Genomic DNA, 18,074 nt, shown 5'->3' with positions numbered 1-18,074 from the left:
TTTGGCAGACGCCATCCTTTGTGAACCACAATTCCCATAAACCCACCCGGCACAGGGCACGCTAAGTCTGTACTACCAGGCCCCGGCTGTGGGGTTCTGCAGCTCAGAGAAAAACACCCGAAAGCCCCTTGAGTGCTGCGGGAACTTGAAGAGGTCAGTAAATGGAACAATACAATTGATCGCGTCACAAATATCTGCGTGGATAGGGAACCTTTTACCTCCCTTTTTTCTTAGATGGTTTGTTCCAGGCGGGGAGGCGGGTCCTCACACTTTTGCTGCTGTGAAGCATATGCTACAGCGCCGAGGTCTGCTTCGATGTGCGCATGCGCCGAGCCTTTCGGTCCTAGCGTCATCTCTTGTTTAACCGTCTCGCGACCTCTCTTAGAGAGTTCCGCGCGCGCCTCCACCAATAACGACTACGCCGCGCGCGCCCTGCTCCCCTGCCTGTCTGGCCAATCAGTAGGCACCTGGTCTCGCTCCGCACGCGCCGTTGTCTTAGTCCTATTCTGTTTTTCCCGGTCTGACCAATCAGTGTGCCGGGTTTCGCCGGTGTAGCGTGCTGTCTTTTGTCCCACCCGGTTTGGCCAATCAGGGAGCACCTTTACTCCGGTCTCGCACCATTCGCTTCCCGGTGTAACCAATCAGCACGCCCCGGACCGGCAAAGCAGGAAGCCTGCACAGAGCGGAGATCCAACCGACGACAGCGGCGTCAGCATCTTGAGGAGCAGCGGGGAGAGCCCGGGAGCGGGCCTCGGCACCGGCGGGGGTAAGAGTGGGTAAAGGGGAGGAGGGTGGGCAGCACTGGGCCTAGTAGGACACCCCCTGAGCAGGGCCCCCAAACCCTGTGAAAGGGATCCCTCGACCAGGTCCGCCCGAAGAGACCCATTGCCAAAAAAAACCCAACCCTTATCTAGATCGCCTCCTCCGCTTATATTTTCTATTAGAGACCCGTTACAGGAAGAAATCCTCACCCACGCCCGCTGATGACATTTATTTGCATAGGGAACTGCCATCATTGAGACAGCCAGCCCTCTGACAGATCCCTAAAAGCCCAATTGCGTAATAACTACCAACTTGAGGATAACACTTGCACCAAGAGCCCCCTTACTTATTATGCAAGGAGGACTTTCAGTGGAGCTGTCACTACTGAGTGTCACTTCCCTCCTGATTCATCCATAGACACCTCCTGAGAGAGGCAGCATATGACCTGCCCCTCGTGGAGGCAACTTGCACACTAACTCATGAAAGCTGTCCTTGCATAAACAAGCACCCACAAAGAGACCCCTTGGATAAAGTACCTCCAAACTGTTGCGTAAAGAATTTACATGGAGACTATCATCCCAAGTTCTCAGAGACCACTAAAAAAGCTTATTTTCTTAAATTCTTGCCATATTGAGGCCTCCTGTCCACTCGGTAACCCTCTAAATGAAATCCCTTAACTAAAGAACCCCGCCCCACTGAAAGAAACACTATTGCTTAACGAACCTCACTCCATTTAACAAGACTTTTTTTTTAAATTAGCAACAAACCACTGTCTTCGCTGAGATTGCTTTCACAAATTCAGACTCCTAAAGTGCCCCTTTGCATAAAACATTCCGCGTGAAGACCACCCCCTCCTTTCCTGGCTGACAGAGACGAGACAAGTTCATCTCTGAAGGAGACTGTCCCTTCCGGAAGAGATGCTCCCTACAATGGACCCCTTGCATTAAGAACGCACATCCTTGAGACTCCTTTCTCACTACTTTGTGCAACTTGAAGCCTCTAACATAAAGAAGACTCCCCACTTTGCAACCCTGGCAGTAACCGAGCAACCCCACACTTAAACATTGGCTCGTTCCCACTGTCGTACACCACTTACGGTGTCGCCATCTACATGATGCTTACGAGACCCCTTGTTCTAAAGAACATTCCAACCTTGAGACTATTTCTTCTCTGAAAAGCCCCTTTGCATAAATAGGAGATCCCAACTGAAAGAGACCTCGAATCAGAGACCTACACCGCCCCTGCCCCAGATAATACTAGTAAGTGATTCCCTGCATAAAGTACCTTCCACCACGGTAAGAAACCCTTTACTCAAAGAATTTCCCACTTTTAGGTCCCCAGGCTAGCTCACCTTTGAAAGAGATCAGTACTGTGTAGAGCTACCCAGATTGAGACCGCTATCCCACTGATGGTGGGAAAGTGTCCACCGTGCTTAAAGGACCCAACTGAAGAGTCCCTTACAGAAAAAACTCCCGCATGGGAATCTCCTTACCTTGGAGAAACACAGAAATAAATCACTTCCCTTCCCCCTCACACACAAAGTTTACCGATTGAAATGACATTATTTTCATAAAGGCCTCTCTTACTACTTGAAGCTACACCATCCACGAGCCACCCCTATATAATGTTGCTTTTACCCCTTCAAGAAACTAGTGTCATTAAGAACATGCCCCGGTGAAGTAGAGCCAGGTCCCACAGAGCTCGACCGTAACCCGTAGATCTCCATCGCCATTGACAGATCTCCCCACACTCTGAAGAGAGACCTTGGGTGAAAGACTCCTCGCCACAGAAAGACCCACCCAGGAAGAACAATCCTAAAGTGACCATAACAAGTAAATTTTCATACTCTTTTTCCACTCACTTTAACCCTGCCTGATTGTCGCCCCGTAGTATTTGTCTTCATTCTGCTGCATTAACTCCAGAGGACAATCTCAACAACTTGGACAAGATGAGAGGAATGAAAACAGTCTCCTTTACATACCTCCGTGAAAAATACCTCTCCTTGGGGGAAAATTACCTTTTATTTAAAGGCCATCTTCACGGGACCACGCACAGACTAAACAAACACCTTAGGGCATAGGTACTCATATACATTTTCTTGGTGGCCAAAATTTACGCTCTGGGGTGTACCCGAGGGCCGCATCGATGCTGTGGCATTCCCAAGGAGACGGGTATGTTTGGAGATTATTGGGACAGAAAAAAAGCACATTTTCAAAATATAACTATGAAATGTTTCATTTAAAACAAACACAGTTTTGAATGTTTGGCAGCAGCTAATCTTATGCTGTGTGTAGCCTGTACATTTTTTAAATTGTGTAGGCTAGGTTATTCAGTGTAATATTTTTTTATAAACCAATTTCATGTATGTTGACAGGGCTGTTACAGGAAGTGACCTCGTAGCATTATATATGAGTATCACTTTTCCTCAGTGGACAAACCAGGATGTAACTCAGTGACCCACTCTAATTATACACACAAGTGGATTCTATAGAGATCTCATTAACTAACTGCGCTTTCCTACCAAATTCATAGATTGGTTTCATTTGCACTTATTTTTCATTTAAAGTGTTTGCATTGCATTTTATATTCCGGTACTTGTAGATTATAAAGACATCAGATGGTTACATAAATGTGTTTTCTTTTTAACTACCTGCCCCTTTATACTCAGTAAATCATTTCCCACAAAGGTTTTTACAGCTTGCACCAGTGAGCAAGGCTGCCTTGTTGAAAGTAGAAGGTGAAATAAATCGCTTTAGAAACAAAGCCCATAACCACAAGAGCAAAAGGAAAAAAAGTCCATTTTCGACGTCGTTTTTTTTGTCTTTCTGATTCTAGGCTTTGTTTCTATAGTCATTCTGCTTGTTCTATGAGCAGGACAGCGCTGTTCCAAGAAAACAAGGTGAACTTACTTTAGAAACCAATCCCAGAATCACACAACGATGTTTCTTGGTTAACAGAATTAGCCAATTACGGAAATGGACAGCTTTCTCTCCTTATTTACCAGGGGTCCCGGGAGATGATCAGCAGGCCGTACTTTGAGTACCAGTGCTCTCAGAAGTCCGCGTCTACAACACTGGGATTTTATGCATATTTACAGAAAGACCTCAAAAATTGCACCCCTTTGGGCGATTACTTGGAATGGTCCCCACTCACTAACATGGTCTATTCCACGTGATTAAAAGTGTTAAGAACAATACATAATCCTACAGCGGATCTTTGCATGTATACGCATTAAAGATAAATTCTCTTGACTAAAGATCGCTGCCATCTTGCCATTTGGGTGGCGTATAGTCTGGACCACTGAAACATGCGAGGCTGTGGTAATATCCACGTAATTACGGTTTGAGTGCACTTGCCACAAAATCAACGGTTTGCCGCAGATTTCACGCAATTAAATTGGCTTCTGGCTCAAAATAGATCGAAAGTTAAGTAAATAAGATTAACACGCGGGACTTTGCTCAATGAGAGATCCTTTGCAAAGGTTGGCTGGTCTCCTTTCAGTTGCTGATTGCTGTATTCAGATGTTTAATTCGTAATATTAAATTGAAACGTTGTTGAGACAGTATCATGTGTAGAAATGACTGCAGAAATAACAGCATTATTGCGGCATTATTTGACTTTTCTGATTTATGCAACCCCGTTATATAATTGGGCTCTCCAGTGCCGCATAATTCCAGTAGCTCTACCATAGGCCACCTTTACCATTCAGCAGTGGAGCGCGTTCCTTTGCTTTGTCTGAAGGGAAAGGGCCATAGAGATGAAATACCAGCAGTGCAAGCAAGGTACAGTTCTTCTGGGCTTCCCAAGCTAACCGCAATGAAACTTTCCCTTCGGATCTAATGAAGGGGCGCTATGTAGGAAGGTGCCGTGGAAATTTCACAGGTGCTTCTACACCCAACAACTTCGAGAACACAACTGCTTTATAAATAGGGGTGCTTTTTAGCTGCATTTTATGCGGTAAAGCAACACTAGTAATTATCACCAAGATAGTAGTGAAGCCAAAAGATTGGTAACATAGTGCAAAAGTCAGAGCAGCCGATTCTCTCTCTACCTGTCTGTTGCTGTTTTATGATCAGACTTGTTTGAATTTTATACTTCCCGTATGTATTTTGACGGTGCATGCTGATTCTGGCCTTGAAGGGTCAATGAGGGTAAATCTTAGGTTCACTTGCACATCTAGGCCAGTGACCCATACCAACAAAGGCTGTATATAAAGATGACAGCTTGGGAACTCCAGAGAAGAGCTGCAGTTGGAGCTGGGCAAGTGTTTCGAACCTGAGGTTAATGCTGCTGAATGTTATTCTGAATTTGCAATGAGGTTCCTGTTCGAAAGCATTGATGCACTTTAAGACCTGAACTGCCTGACTCCGAGTTTGAGGGGCACCTTTCGTTCTTTATGGGATAAAGTACGCAAATAGAAATCAGCTGCCATTTAAAAAGCATGCCTCCTCCCTGTCTCTAGAATGACCACCAGTTACGGCAAGAATAGTTTGACTTGGAGAGCACTTAATGTACAGATGACGGGCAGTCTTCTGAGGTTTCAAAAGAGCTTGGTGTTGAGCCGAAGTCAGACGATTGTGTTAATGTGAGTTGATGTGTACTTACTTCTATGCTGACAGGATTACCTTGCACGAGCCCGGTATTCAACATAAACCTAAAAGTGCGTTGAGAATCCGGCACTGTGCCCTAGGGGTTGTGCACCAGAACCCTGTGAACAGTAACCACATCGTTGTAGCATTAGATATATTTCATCTATATATTTTTTGGCCATTGTATGGTACCAGCGTTTGTCCTCGTTCACAGAAAGGTCCAGGGGTTCCCAGATTCTGTAATAGGTGTTGGGGTTCATCGCCAGCTCTTCTTCATTGGCGTCCTGCACTGGAGATTGGGCTTTCAACTCTGGCTCCATAACTGTTGTGGTGTGGCAATGCCGGACATGCTTCTTTCATGCGATGTGTGCATATTCCTCATGCACGGATACTTGGCTTTGCTATAATGGATCTATTTGTGCACCAGTGCTGTGGAAGAGTGTGGCATGTGCTTGACATCCGCAGTTCTTTAAAGCTTTGCCAGCACAGTCTTCCTCGTCTCAGGTGTCCATTTGTAACACTGGGCTTTTGTATAGTGTCCATAGTCAAGGATACTGAAACATCGCTACCAGGTACGGTGTCAAGTCCCAGAGAACAGTTTATGAAACCATTTTTTCTGATTGAATGGACACTGGATCAGTGGCGGCCATGGCGGTGGTGAAGTCAACAATAAAGAATAATGTTGGCAGTTTAGCAGATAGTACAGTTTGACTCCAATACAGTTATGATGGTTAGTAGTGGGTGTAGGATTAAAGGTGGTCTTTTAAGTTGAGCCTTCAAGACGGCACACAAGCTGTGGGCTCCCGAGGAACATACAGCGGCCTGGAGCCCACACATTACTTATCATTGGTTGCCTTTCCAGTGACCATCATTGTCTGCTTCTTATTCATATCCTAGCTTGTCAGTCTTCTGTTTTTACCCCCATGGAGCATAGCATCTTTGCCATCTCTTTTGATTAGCTGGCTTCTGTGCTTCCACTACATGCAAAATAAGCACTACTTTTTGCTTTTGGGTTGAGCACTCCATGGGAGTTTGTGTTTTACAGCTGCCTGAGTTATGCACATCTTTCCCACTGCCATCTGTTGGCCACGTGCTTCTTTGTGCTGCTCTATATTGTGCTTGTCCTCATGTCTCGCTCTCTCCCCGATTGCTTCTCTTTGCCAAGAGCTGTGCCCTACTCTTAAACCTGTTGCTTCTCCAGCCCAACCCTCACTTAACGTTACTTCTCTCCATCCGTCCGCTCCTTCACTCTCGTCCGTTGCTTCTTCACCCCCCCCCCCTCCCTGTTGTTTGCCCTAACACCCTCTGCGTGTGGCTTCCATTCACCCCACCCAGGCTGTTTGTGTTGCTTTTGTTTTTAACATTTGTCCACATTGGTAAAAACACATAAATAAGGCTCATCATTGGGATTGCTGCAGAACAGGGCCAAATTCAATGGGTGCCAAGGGCGAGAGCTGTTGGTTTTGCTAATGATTGTTTACGTCTAATTTGACAGCACAGCTGGCTGCTAACCCTCAGTGGTCTTTAGCTCTACGTATTGGCTGTTTAATTTATCTTTCAGTTTCATATGATATGCTTCCATTGAAAGATATGAGCAACTATGTTGTTGAAAAAGTATACTGGTTTGTCTTGCATGTTTTATTCTAGACTTGTATTGCATATAGGAAAGCAATCTGTTTTTTTTTCACAGCTGGAGTTTTTTTAATGTGTTATTCGGGAAGGTGTACAATCGTGTCATCTAGGATGCTGCCTAGGCCCACATCGTTTTATTGAGAGGGCACTTACTTGTTCTAGACTTAAACTTGGCATGTGATTTTAGTTGTCTTAAATATCCAGGGTGATTGGTTTGCCTCTTCCCCAGGGAACGGTGTGAGTCACAGACGTGCACATATGTTTACCTCTACACATGCTCATAAGGCCACAAGATCCAGCTACCTACAGCATAAACAGGCATTGGCAACGCCATTTGGCTTTAATGTGTTAACGCACGAAAACAGAGGCATGCACAAATGCATCATTCAGACAATAACACGATAAAACATTACCTGTTGGCTTTGTCTATGGTATTTTATTTACAGATGGGGTGTTTTAGGGCAGTCTTAAAGGAGGGAGTCACACACACACACACACTCACTCACTCTCTCTGAGAGCAACAGAATATTTGCTTTATAGGGTTCTGGCCCTAGCATGGTCCAGTAAACTAGTCAGCAATTAATATAGTGTTGTGTGTTTTTGCTAGCCGTCCAGCCTGGTGTCAGCACTGAGAGGAGTGCTGGTCTTGGAAGTTGTTCTGAAGTTGCATTCTGGGAGGATAAAACCCTCGAGAAGGGAGTTGTTATATAGGAAAGTTAGTCAAGAGAGATCCCTTGCGGTGAGCCAGATGTTTTACTTTTAAAGAGGGTGGCTGCGTGTATAGGGATGTGCTTTAGAATAAGAGTGCATAATGTTTGAAGGATTGTAAAAGGAGGGTGTGGGGGGGGGGATCAGGGCAGTGAGGATTCTGTCAGCCCGAGATCCCCGATGGAATGATAATGGTTGGAGGGGCAGAGTGGAGAGAGATAATAGTTCAAGCCTGGTGTTGGTGTAACTCAGTCTTGCGAAGTTCAGTGTCGCTGAAATCAGAGGGCTAAGTTGTTGCTGCAAGGATTTCCAGTCTTCTCTCACTTGTCGAGGTTTCCAGGATTTAGGGTTAGAGCTATAAAGATAACCAGCATTGACATTGCCAATAGGGCTCACTTTTTGTAACTTCTAAGTGTGTAGCCATACATGGTATATTTAAACACCTGGAACATCACATGCCTGTACAACTGGCATAGTGCAGGTAACATTACATTGAAAGCCACCAGAGTTGGTGTCAATATCGTATTACTGCAAAACCACTCCTTCAAGCAGCTCTGGAACAGAACTGGCTATGAGCGGGGTTCTCGGGTGATTTTCACAAACATTTGCAAGTACTGCAACGCAGCACACTCGTTTTATAGTGTGCCATACCACCCCATGAGCTGCCAGCCGCCACCTCGGCTCCTACTGCTTCTGCGCTCAGATGTATGGTGTTTGTTGCAACTAGTCGCCTCATCCACCACTTTGCCTGCGTCCACACAAAGTGTCTGCCAGCAAAACTCTGATCCCAATACAAAAGAAAGAGTTGCTAGTGCAGTGACATCGATCTGGATTAATCATTGATTCGCAGATACCGATTGAGGATCTTAAATCCTATGGTGTGGACAGTTGATTTGTATGACTGTAGTATTAGCACAGCACATGCAGCAAAAACCAAAAAATAGAATCGCGCTAGGAAAAGGGCACGGGCCACAGAAAATGTATCCAAGCACTCCTATAGATTCTTTGCAGATTTCTTTATTTCATCATAAACACCACAAAGTGTAACGAACCAGTGTCCGCCCAGACGTGTTTCGATCGCTCACGGCGATCTTGATCACAACATATAATTATGCTTCACAGCATGGGACACGCCATGTCCGCAGCCGAGCCCTTGGGCAACTAGAGGACGGAAACACACCTGAACACAGTTGAGGAAGCGATCCTCACTCATCCCACCGCTGCCCAGAGCACCACTTTCGTTTTGACTAAGCAACAGCATGGCGTCTCTCCCACGGCAGCCAGCCAACCGTCTTCGAGTGTGAAGTCACCTGAAGGTCGCACAGGGTACGCCTACAACATTAAAGCGGCTTTCCATAACAAGACCGTTTTTTCCGAGCTACTGATACTTTTGCCCGAGGCTTATTTTCTGGTACTTGCCAGGAATAGGCTAAGGGGCTCATACTACTACTTCTTCCTTTTTTTTTTTTTAACATGGGTGCCTCATTTTTTACAGTGGTATCAGCAATAAGGTAGACTTATTAAACCTAGCAGCCATATTTAAATGCTGAGGAGCGTTTACGGGACTAATGCAGTCAGTGACATCAGCTCTGGAAGCAAGTCCGTGCTGGGCACGATGGGGCATGTTGTCCCTGCAGCGCTAGTGCGGCAAAAGAAGCGCATTGGAAACACTCCAGGAACTACATGTCCCGGCAGGCAGTGCATACAGCACTTAACAGGGTGGCAATGGCAGCTCAGGTGCTTGAAAGTGGCGGGACCGAAACAGGTGCCTTTGGAAAACAGCCTCTAACATTTGACCTCAGTCTTTGAATGCACAGCAAATGTAATGAGATAAGAACAGGATTTACAGCTCTGTTCGCAGAAACCGAACTCTGAGTACTGAAAACATTCAGCGCTCTGGTCAAATGCTCTTAGAGAAAGGAAAAAGTAGTCCCTAAACAGAACCTATGCTAGGACAAGTGGAAGGGTACAAGTTCTGTGGTGCTGCTTTCTGGAAGTGGACAACTGACTAAAAGGAGAAACAAATAGGAAAGATTTTTAAAGGACACTGAAATAAGTGAATGAAAAGCAGTGGGCGATCTGTAAGCCCACAAAAAGTAGTATATACTAAAAAGAAGTATATATAAGAGGTCTCAAAAGCTTAACCGAAAAAGTGCAGTGAAAGTCAAAACTGCGTGGAGAGCGTGAATGAGTTGTTGGAAGGCCGGTCCCTCGAGTGGATTGTATTGCCAGATTAAGATTGAGGGCAGAGTTTGCAAGCATTTGGGTGGCCGAGGAGTGTTGATGAGCAGGTTATCTTTGAGAAGTTAGGCAAAGTGTTTATTTTTCATGGTGAAAATTTGACTTGCTAGTTTTATCCAATTTTTCACATATTCCCCCTGAGCGGTCCTGATTTGCTGCTATCAAAGAACACAGTTTGGCTCCCATGTAACCCATGAAAGGAACCTTACTTGGGAGAAGGATGTTGTCCTACCCCTGTTTGTACAACACATTTCTACAAGGTGTTGGATCCCATAGTGCTCTAGCCATTTGGGTGCCTTTTACTGTTCTTGGGGTATTGTTGGCCATAGTTGAGGTGCTTTGCGATGACTTATGTTGTTGGGTAAAAAATGTTTGTCAATTGTACTTGTTTAATAATGGTTTGTGTTGGATTTTGGCTTGGTTAGGTGTTGTCGTGTCATATAGGATGCTCCTGGTTTTAGACTTGGCATTCACCTGTGACTGGGTTACCTCTTCAGATATTCTTACTGTGTTACCACACACCTTCTCACAGTGATCAAAGTCCTCCAGATTCATATCCATCTTTCCGGAGAATCGGGATATCTCCTATTCTGCATACTGACATGTGAGAGTACTTTTTTTTTTTGTAACTTTGATAGAAAACAGACTGGCTGCTTACTATGACAAACTTTAAACCACAGCTACCTTGGGACCTCCACCTGGTGCATGATTGTACGCTACCCCATGCAGGTGGGCAACAAGGTGTTGCTGTGCCGACATTGCAGTGCTAAGTGCTGAAAATGGAAGAAATTATGCTGACAGCCTATAGACGGAAGGTGGCAGCAGAAAGGGGACAAATTATTAGGCGGATTAATAACGTGCATTTGTAAAGCACATGCTCAACCAGAAGGGTATCTTGGCGCTGAATAACAGATGTTTATTGTTACCCAAATCAATGGTACTCATATTATCGACCTCCGAAGGAAGAAAGGCTGAGTGGACTCGCTGGGATTTGAACCTGTGACCACGAGGTCAAACACAGGCCTCTACAGTGAACATGCATTAGTCCACTAAGCCACCAGACCCGGGTTCGGGGTGACTTTTTTTTTTTTACTAATCACAAACAGACTACATTTTCAAATATCTTATATGGGTAAGACCCCTGCTGCGGAGAGCAGTGTGTACCCAGCAAGTTCCAGGGTGTGATAGCAGTAAGTTAAATTTGGTGGTTGTGGCACATTCTGGAGACATCTGTGTGCTGTATTGTCACATGTTTTACTTCTCATAAAATAGCATAGAGGGCTAATGTGCCTGCTTCAGAGCACAACTTGTAACATACAGCTTTTAGATTTGTATGTTGTGTAGGTATCTCAGTTGGTTACTACTTTTGTTGCACAAACAGTGTTACCTGCATGTCACGAGTTACAATTGATTGTAATGTAGCTTAGTGATTTATGAACTGTCACTAAGGACTTCTATTCAAACCGCACAGCATAAGGTTACAACCTTGATATCTTTCTCAATATTGTGTTATTGTAAGGGTTCTTTAAAAAAAGTTCCTTGTTTAGTAATACACACTTATCAGTTAGTGTCAAGTAAATGGTTCTTAGTATAAATTACTCATAGGTAGATGATACATCTGGCAATCAGCTCCAAATCTTAGTTTCTCTTAAGCATGTGCTGTGACAAGCTGAGTCTTTTGTTCCTCCCTGCGTTGGCACCAAGGTGTTGGGCTGCAGGTAGCCCCTATCCAGAATAAGACTCAAAGTGCAAGCAGGACCTGAAGATGACATGCCTTTCTCAGTCCCTGCAGGCTCCGGATGCAAAGCGCACTAGGCTGCCCTGGCGGGTTCTCTAATACCCACCAACCGACCTCCCGCCAGCCCCTTCCGATGATACCACAGTTATTGGAACGGGTACAGCCTGCCGGGGGTGGGGGGCAATTATTCTTGGACTGATACTGCTCTGATAACTGATGCTGCAACAGTGTATGTACACTTCGGAGTGCTTTTCAGCCCTTTAGTTAGCTGAAACCTTTAAGTTTGTGATTACCGTAAAGGTGAGGTCCAGGCGTGCAACACCCATTGGACTCAAAGGGCTTCAGCCCCCCGTCGTGTGTGGCAGCCCGGCATGAGGCACCTTCCTGGGCAAAAAAGCAGCCGCACCCGAGCACTTCACAGGTCTTTAAAAGACCATTTGCATGTTAATGAGGCCTTGCTGTTGTTTCACCCCATTCTAAGAGCCCCTGCAGCTACACTCTGCCTATTGCTTAAAGTTCAGCCTCCCCGAAATTTTTACTCAGCCCCCCCCCGAAATTTGGCTCTAGTTGCGCCTCTGGTGAGGTCTCCTGTTTGCAGTTAAAGACCTGGGCCTGTATTATACATTGTGCCCCCGCTTTATGCGGCCTTGAGGCACAGTGGTATCCTGAGAGAGCCTTGGAGGCGTGGCCTCATGCAAATGAGGGAATCACTTTGCCTCTCGCACGCACTGTATGACCAATGTGGGTGCAAATGCAAACCTGCTTTTAAGAAGCTCACTGAAAGTGCACCACAAAAAGCTGGCACACTCTCAGTGCGCCTCCTAAAGCAGCACTGGGGGGGGGGTGGTAGGAATGGGGTCCCATGGACTCCTCAGACACCCCGCTGCAGGGGGTGCAGTCATTCACTGCACTCGCCTGCATGGGGTCTCTAATCACACTTAAAAGTGCAGGCATGTTGTAGCTTGCCCAGTGAAACACAGACCATCTTTTTAACAGCTGCTCCGTATTTCACTTGAATGAGCTGCCCCCAGGGCAGTGCAAGTTCACAGCTTGTTTGCACCTGCACATCTTTTAAATGTGAGCCGTGGTGCAAACACGCGCTGAAATTGCCTCGTGGCACTTGGATTGTCACAGGATGCAGGTGTTTCTCTGGGGTTGTCGTGTCCTCCGAGTATGACAAAATCGGAAGTGTGCATGTCACTGAGTGAAATCGATGCTCCATCTGCCCCGCTCACCAGCACACGTCCTCAAGACACGAGGGGAGCAGAAACAAAAGGCCACTGACAGCGTGCTGCCTGTTGGTAATCTCTTGGTTCTACCTGCCTCCTACAAATTGCATCTGAGCTAGCTGCGCCAGTCGTGCTGTCTGAGTGCTCGTGGTATAGGAGTGTTGTGTCTGCGGATTGGGGGGCGACCGGGCCACTTGTGGGGTTTCTGGAGGTACGAGGGCAGGTATTCAGCTTCTTCAAAGCAGGTTAATCGTTGCGTAGCCTCCCCCCGGGGGCCATCGGATCCCTGTAATGGTGCAGCTGTCCTTTATGCAAACAGAGGCACCCGGATCCGAACATGCTCCGACTCCATGACTGGGTTTAGAGAGGACATTGCAAAGTGGGCCTAATATACAGGGAATGCCTTACCACAAGTGTGACGTTGCAATACTCTTGCGTTTCATTTCATCGCAGTACCGGAGATTCGAAGTCTTTACCAAAGTCAAAGGAGGGCAGTGTTGGCAAAAGCCCCCCCGTTGATCTATTTATTTTGTCGACGCTCATTGCTGATTCTGCTGTGCAGCATCTGCAAAATGCTTCTTTTTGTGGGTCTCGGCTACCTTTTCCCTTCAGGCAGTTTAGGCGAAAGCCTACTGTGGACCATATAAACAGTGTTGAATGGGTTTACATGCTGCACATTGCTGACAATGGTTGGTTATATTGTCACACTTACTTGCTGCTTATTTGATGGCTTGCCTCCTTTTCTTGTTTTTCCTTCTCTGGTGCATTGTTCTATTTCTCGCATTTACAGAGTTTTTTTTCTTTTTCTTTAAGCTCTCCATTAATGTGCCTATGTTTGCTTACTCTTGTGTGCTGGGTCATTCTTAAATAACCCTTTCTCTTACATAAACTAACACCCCTCGCAGTTTTTGTTTAAGGTTTCTACTATGTATGATGTGCCTGTACCATTTTAAAAACGTGATTTTGTTACAAACCAATGAATCTTTATGGCCAGTTGTTTTCACCTCCACTAAATGTTCATACTTCACTGTCATGATTTGAAAAGGTTTGAAGCTCTGCACCAATCAGTGATATTTTACTATATATATTGCTTAGTATTTTTTGTATATTCGATGTAATGTATTTTATTGTTACCTTTAAATGGCTTGACAAAGTCCATTGTGCATGAAATAAGTGTTGGCTTCTCTGTCTATGTGAAAACACGAGAGAGACCCCTCTACACCAAGAGTCAGGGTACTATAAACGGTTTAAAAATTATTACTAGTTTTGGAGAATTCGTATCCAGTTTTTCATCTCACTTGCACAGAAGCACACAACTTCTGTGCAAGTGAGTTGAAAAACTGGATACTAGTTCTCCAAGAGTAGTAGTAATTTTTAAAGCGGCTTCTCTTTCTACACTGGGCTGTGCTACTGACTCGTTATATCTGATATCTGTTGATTTATCAAGGGAAAAAAACCTCTGCTTATTCATTATAACTTGATATAGACATTACTGGATCATCACTTGTTGACTTTGTTCGCCTTGTGTGTGCTCCATGTGTTCATATATATTTGACTTGATTTCCAGTTAGCCGCATCCATATATAACACTCGAGGTAGCAGGGTCTTTTGTGTTGTAAGAACCACAATTTGTCTAAAAATAGAAAAACAATTGTGAATACTATTTGCTTCTCATACTGCCTCGCAGAGATTATTGGGGAGGGGTGCAATTTGCCTATCTAACTCCTACCATTGGAATAGTAGTATTTCCATTCCCAAAATCAACTGTAAATATAAAAGAAAAGAAGGATGGTATAATTCCGATTGCAGGAAGGCCCGGGCTGGACTAGGTAATGCACTTAAGCAGAAAGACACACTACTTGTAAGATCTGCTAGGTCAAACTATGGGAAGACGATGAAGGAGGCAAAGAAATCGTGGGACAACGAAAAATGGAAGGATCTTCTTGATGCATGTAGGTCCAAGAACAGCAAGGGCTTCTGGGACATATATAAGTGGGACAGGGGTGGCCTAGCTGAGAAACCACAGAACAACGTGGCCCAGAATGCATGGGTCGACTATTTTAAACCCCAATATGCTGCACCCCGTGAAAGTATTTTTTATCTTAACTGAATAGATTTCATGAAAATAGCATTCTGTTAAGCTAACGACCTTGCTTTACCCTGTTAACTATGGTATCATTAATGGGAACTAAAAGTGCAGGAGTAGTAGCATAGTTGGGTGTTTTGAGTTGGAAATATTTCCATTTTATGCAGTGTGAACTCATCAGTAGACGGGCCTTCTGTGTGCTCATTTACAGTAATGGGAACCTTTCTGTTTGGTGTAACGGGTGTCCCATGGAGCACCAGTATGAGCCCTTTCAATGCTGAGCTGCACAATGCGTTCTCTTGGAATGCAGAGTATGAGCCACCTTTATTACGTCAACGTTGATGCACACTTCACCGTCATCTTAAGATGGATCCTTTCTGTCTAATCTGCAAATTGTGCAGCACAAACATGGAAATCTTGCTGCACTTTATTTTACTTGTAAATCTTGCTGCACTTTATTTTACTTGTAATCATTCCTTTTCAGCTTTATATCAATGGACACTGTTTTAGCAGAGTTTTTCACTTTGAAATAGGCATGTTTAAAGTGTCTGAGAGTGTTTGGCTATATTCTCTTTTGTGGTAACATTCTGTATCATAGGCTGCTAATCCGCTGGTTTTCTGTGGCATTGTGCTGACTTGGGGCTAGCGGTTCCAAGCCCTCGAGCTATTTGCTGTAGGACACCACATTTTGAAATGTAACCAAATTGGTTGAGAAAAATTGTTATTGCTTAGTAAAACAGTCTTTGACAAAGCGAGTAGGTTGGCTCTTGTATGAAACGTGCATGAAGAGGTGCACAACAAATAGGTACAAATGCACAGATAGATCACAACACATGCACAGAGGCCAACGCCATCCATTTTAATGACGCCCAGCTAACATAAAAGCACACAGCCGATCAGATGGCACAATTTTTTTGCTGTCATGTAGACTTTTTTTGCAGCCAAGATAAATATTGCAGTCATTGCGCTCCTCAGCTGATTACACGATTGATAAAATAATCTCAAAATACAAGAGGGTCTGGTCGTTAAACTGAATGTTGGAAGACACCATGAGATCTATTGAGGTCTGCCAGCACGTACATATACACAGGGCCACTGAAATTATGCGATTGTGAGACCACAGCATTTTTCACCTAATTATGGATGTGCTGCATTTGCCACATAATCCATCACCTGCCGCATAATCTGCAGAATATTGAAATAAAGTGTTTCTAGCTCAAACAGTTCAAAATTTACTAAAAATGTGACAACATGTTACGGCGCAGTGGAAGGCCCTTTGAAAAGCTGGACTGGTCTCCTTTCTGTTGCTTATTGCTATATTTGGATGTTAAACTGGTACTGGGGTGCAACCAATGCCCACAGTGTTACCAAGTTTAATTGTGTCCCATTCTCCATCCCAGAGAGGATGTTGGAAGATGTCTCTGGGGCTTAAGAGAGCGAGGCTTACTATCTGTCCCTTTACGCTGTTGCCACTCATCTCTGCTCTCTTGCAATCCCCTTCTCCTTGGAGGGCTGCCCATTGCCACATGTGAGAGTCCAGCCGATTCCTATTGCGCTACCTCCGTTGGTCATTCTCTGAATGACCCCCCCTCCTTCACCCCCCTCTCCCTTACTCTGCCAAGTCCTCCTTCTCCCTCTCATCTCTGAGTGCCCATGAGACAGCTGACATGCAGTTGGAGTCCTTTCATGTGCCTTTCACAACTGTTCTTAACATCTTGCGATATTTCAATAGCTTTGCGATTGCCTCCACAAACCATCCACAAATCTGCAGCCAGTATGGGCTACGTTGAAGACCTCTGTCTCAGATGGACGGGACAGCGTCAGCATCCAAATCACTATAAGCACTGGTTGCAACGCTTTCATTGATTACAAATATACTATTTGCCGCACCTTCTGTATTTTACTATATCATCAGCGCTCTGCCTAATCCTCATACCATGTTTCGTTTTCACCCCTTTAGCACAAAATTGGAGGTCTGTCTCAAAGGCTTCAGTTTGCAAGTGACAGCCACATAGTTTTCACAATGTATACATGCAAGGAGAGCAGCACGACCCTTGTAGTGCACAAGTGATCACAAACTGGTTGAGCTACATGAGCACAGAAACCATTGCCTTCAGTTTCCAGTCTGCATGCCCATCAGATAAACAACCATAGGCCTATGGCTATGTGCGCACAGCACCACTTTACAAAGTTTGCCAGTTAATTGCTACTTATGTTTTCTCGTCTTGCTTTCAACAGCATTGTTTTCCCCTTTGTTCTGTGGGGGGCACCCAGCTGAGAATGCAACTTCTAAATGTGATTTCCCGCAGGGCCCATTGCCACAATTCCTAAAGTGGCAGGAGGAAGCAGGCCGCTATTACAGCTGTAAAGTGCCACGTAGTGACGTGTGTGTGTGCAGCCAATCAGATGGCACTTTTTTTTTTGCTGTCTGCGCAAGACCTTTTATTTTTTTTTTAAACCTTAAATGCTAAAGAGGGGGGACAGGGAGCTAGAGGAATAATGGGTCCAGTACCCTTGTTCCCAAGACTTATGTGGTAATCACTAGGGGGTAACTGTTCCTAATAGAAAGAGAAGCGAACCAAATTGATAGCTTGAGGAAACTGGTGAGTGGGAAACGCTCATAATGAAGGTAGGATTGTGATGAAGATGGGGGAATTCCTCCTTTTGGATAGAGAGCCCTCACACACCCATGCGGGTGTCATGCTTCATCATCGGGCGTTTGATCCTCGTGGGGGTGGAGCTGCAGCCCCCCATGGGCCCCGCAAGAGGGTTCTTTGTCGGAGTTCTTTTTGGAGTAACGCTGCAGTTGAGTGAGGTTGTGTGGTGGTGACAAAGGTGAGCGAGTTAAAATTACCACCTCGGTACCACGGGAAACCTTTATTCGAGGGTCCGAGTGGTAAGATTAAAAACAGTAGACCAGGAAGGCCTCTTGGGAAACTAGATCAGAGGAGTGAGTATTTTCATACTGTTTACTAGTCGGAGGGTGTAAGTGATAGTGGTGGTGAGTACATTAGGTCAACATGTTTCGCGCCTAAATTGGGTCCCTAGTGGATCCTGTGGAGTTTCTTCAGGACAATCTACAAGTGAGG

At 45.1% G+C, this 18,074-nt stretch overlaps 1 protein-coding gene across 2 annotated transcripts in view; it reads left to right on the top strand.

Annotated features, from left to right (window-relative positions):
• The first annotated feature begins 59 nt into the window (after window positions 1–59).
• Window positions 60–18,074, top strand: part of UBA1 (ubiquitin like modifier activating enzyme 1) — a 363,931-nt gene continuing 345,916 nt past the window's right edge. Inside the window, exon 1 of one of the 2 annotated variants that reach the window (XM_085629693.1) lies at window positions 60–153. The gene's annotated coding sequence lies outside the window, so the exon portion shown is untranslated. Of the gene's footprint in view, window positions 154–317; window positions 767–18,074 lie in introns of those variants that run through there. The other variant, XM_085629692.1, reaches the window with a different exon arrangement.

This window comes from Triturus cristatus, chromosome 10 (assembly GCF_964204655.1).
Source record: "Triturus cristatus chromosome 10, aTriCri1.1, whole genome shotgun sequence".
NCBI lineage: Eukaryota > Metazoa > Chordata > Amphibia > Caudata > Salamandridae > Triturus > Triturus cristatus.
Note: the sequence above shows the minus strand (reverse complement) of the source record. Positions and strands in the feature narration are given on the sequence as shown.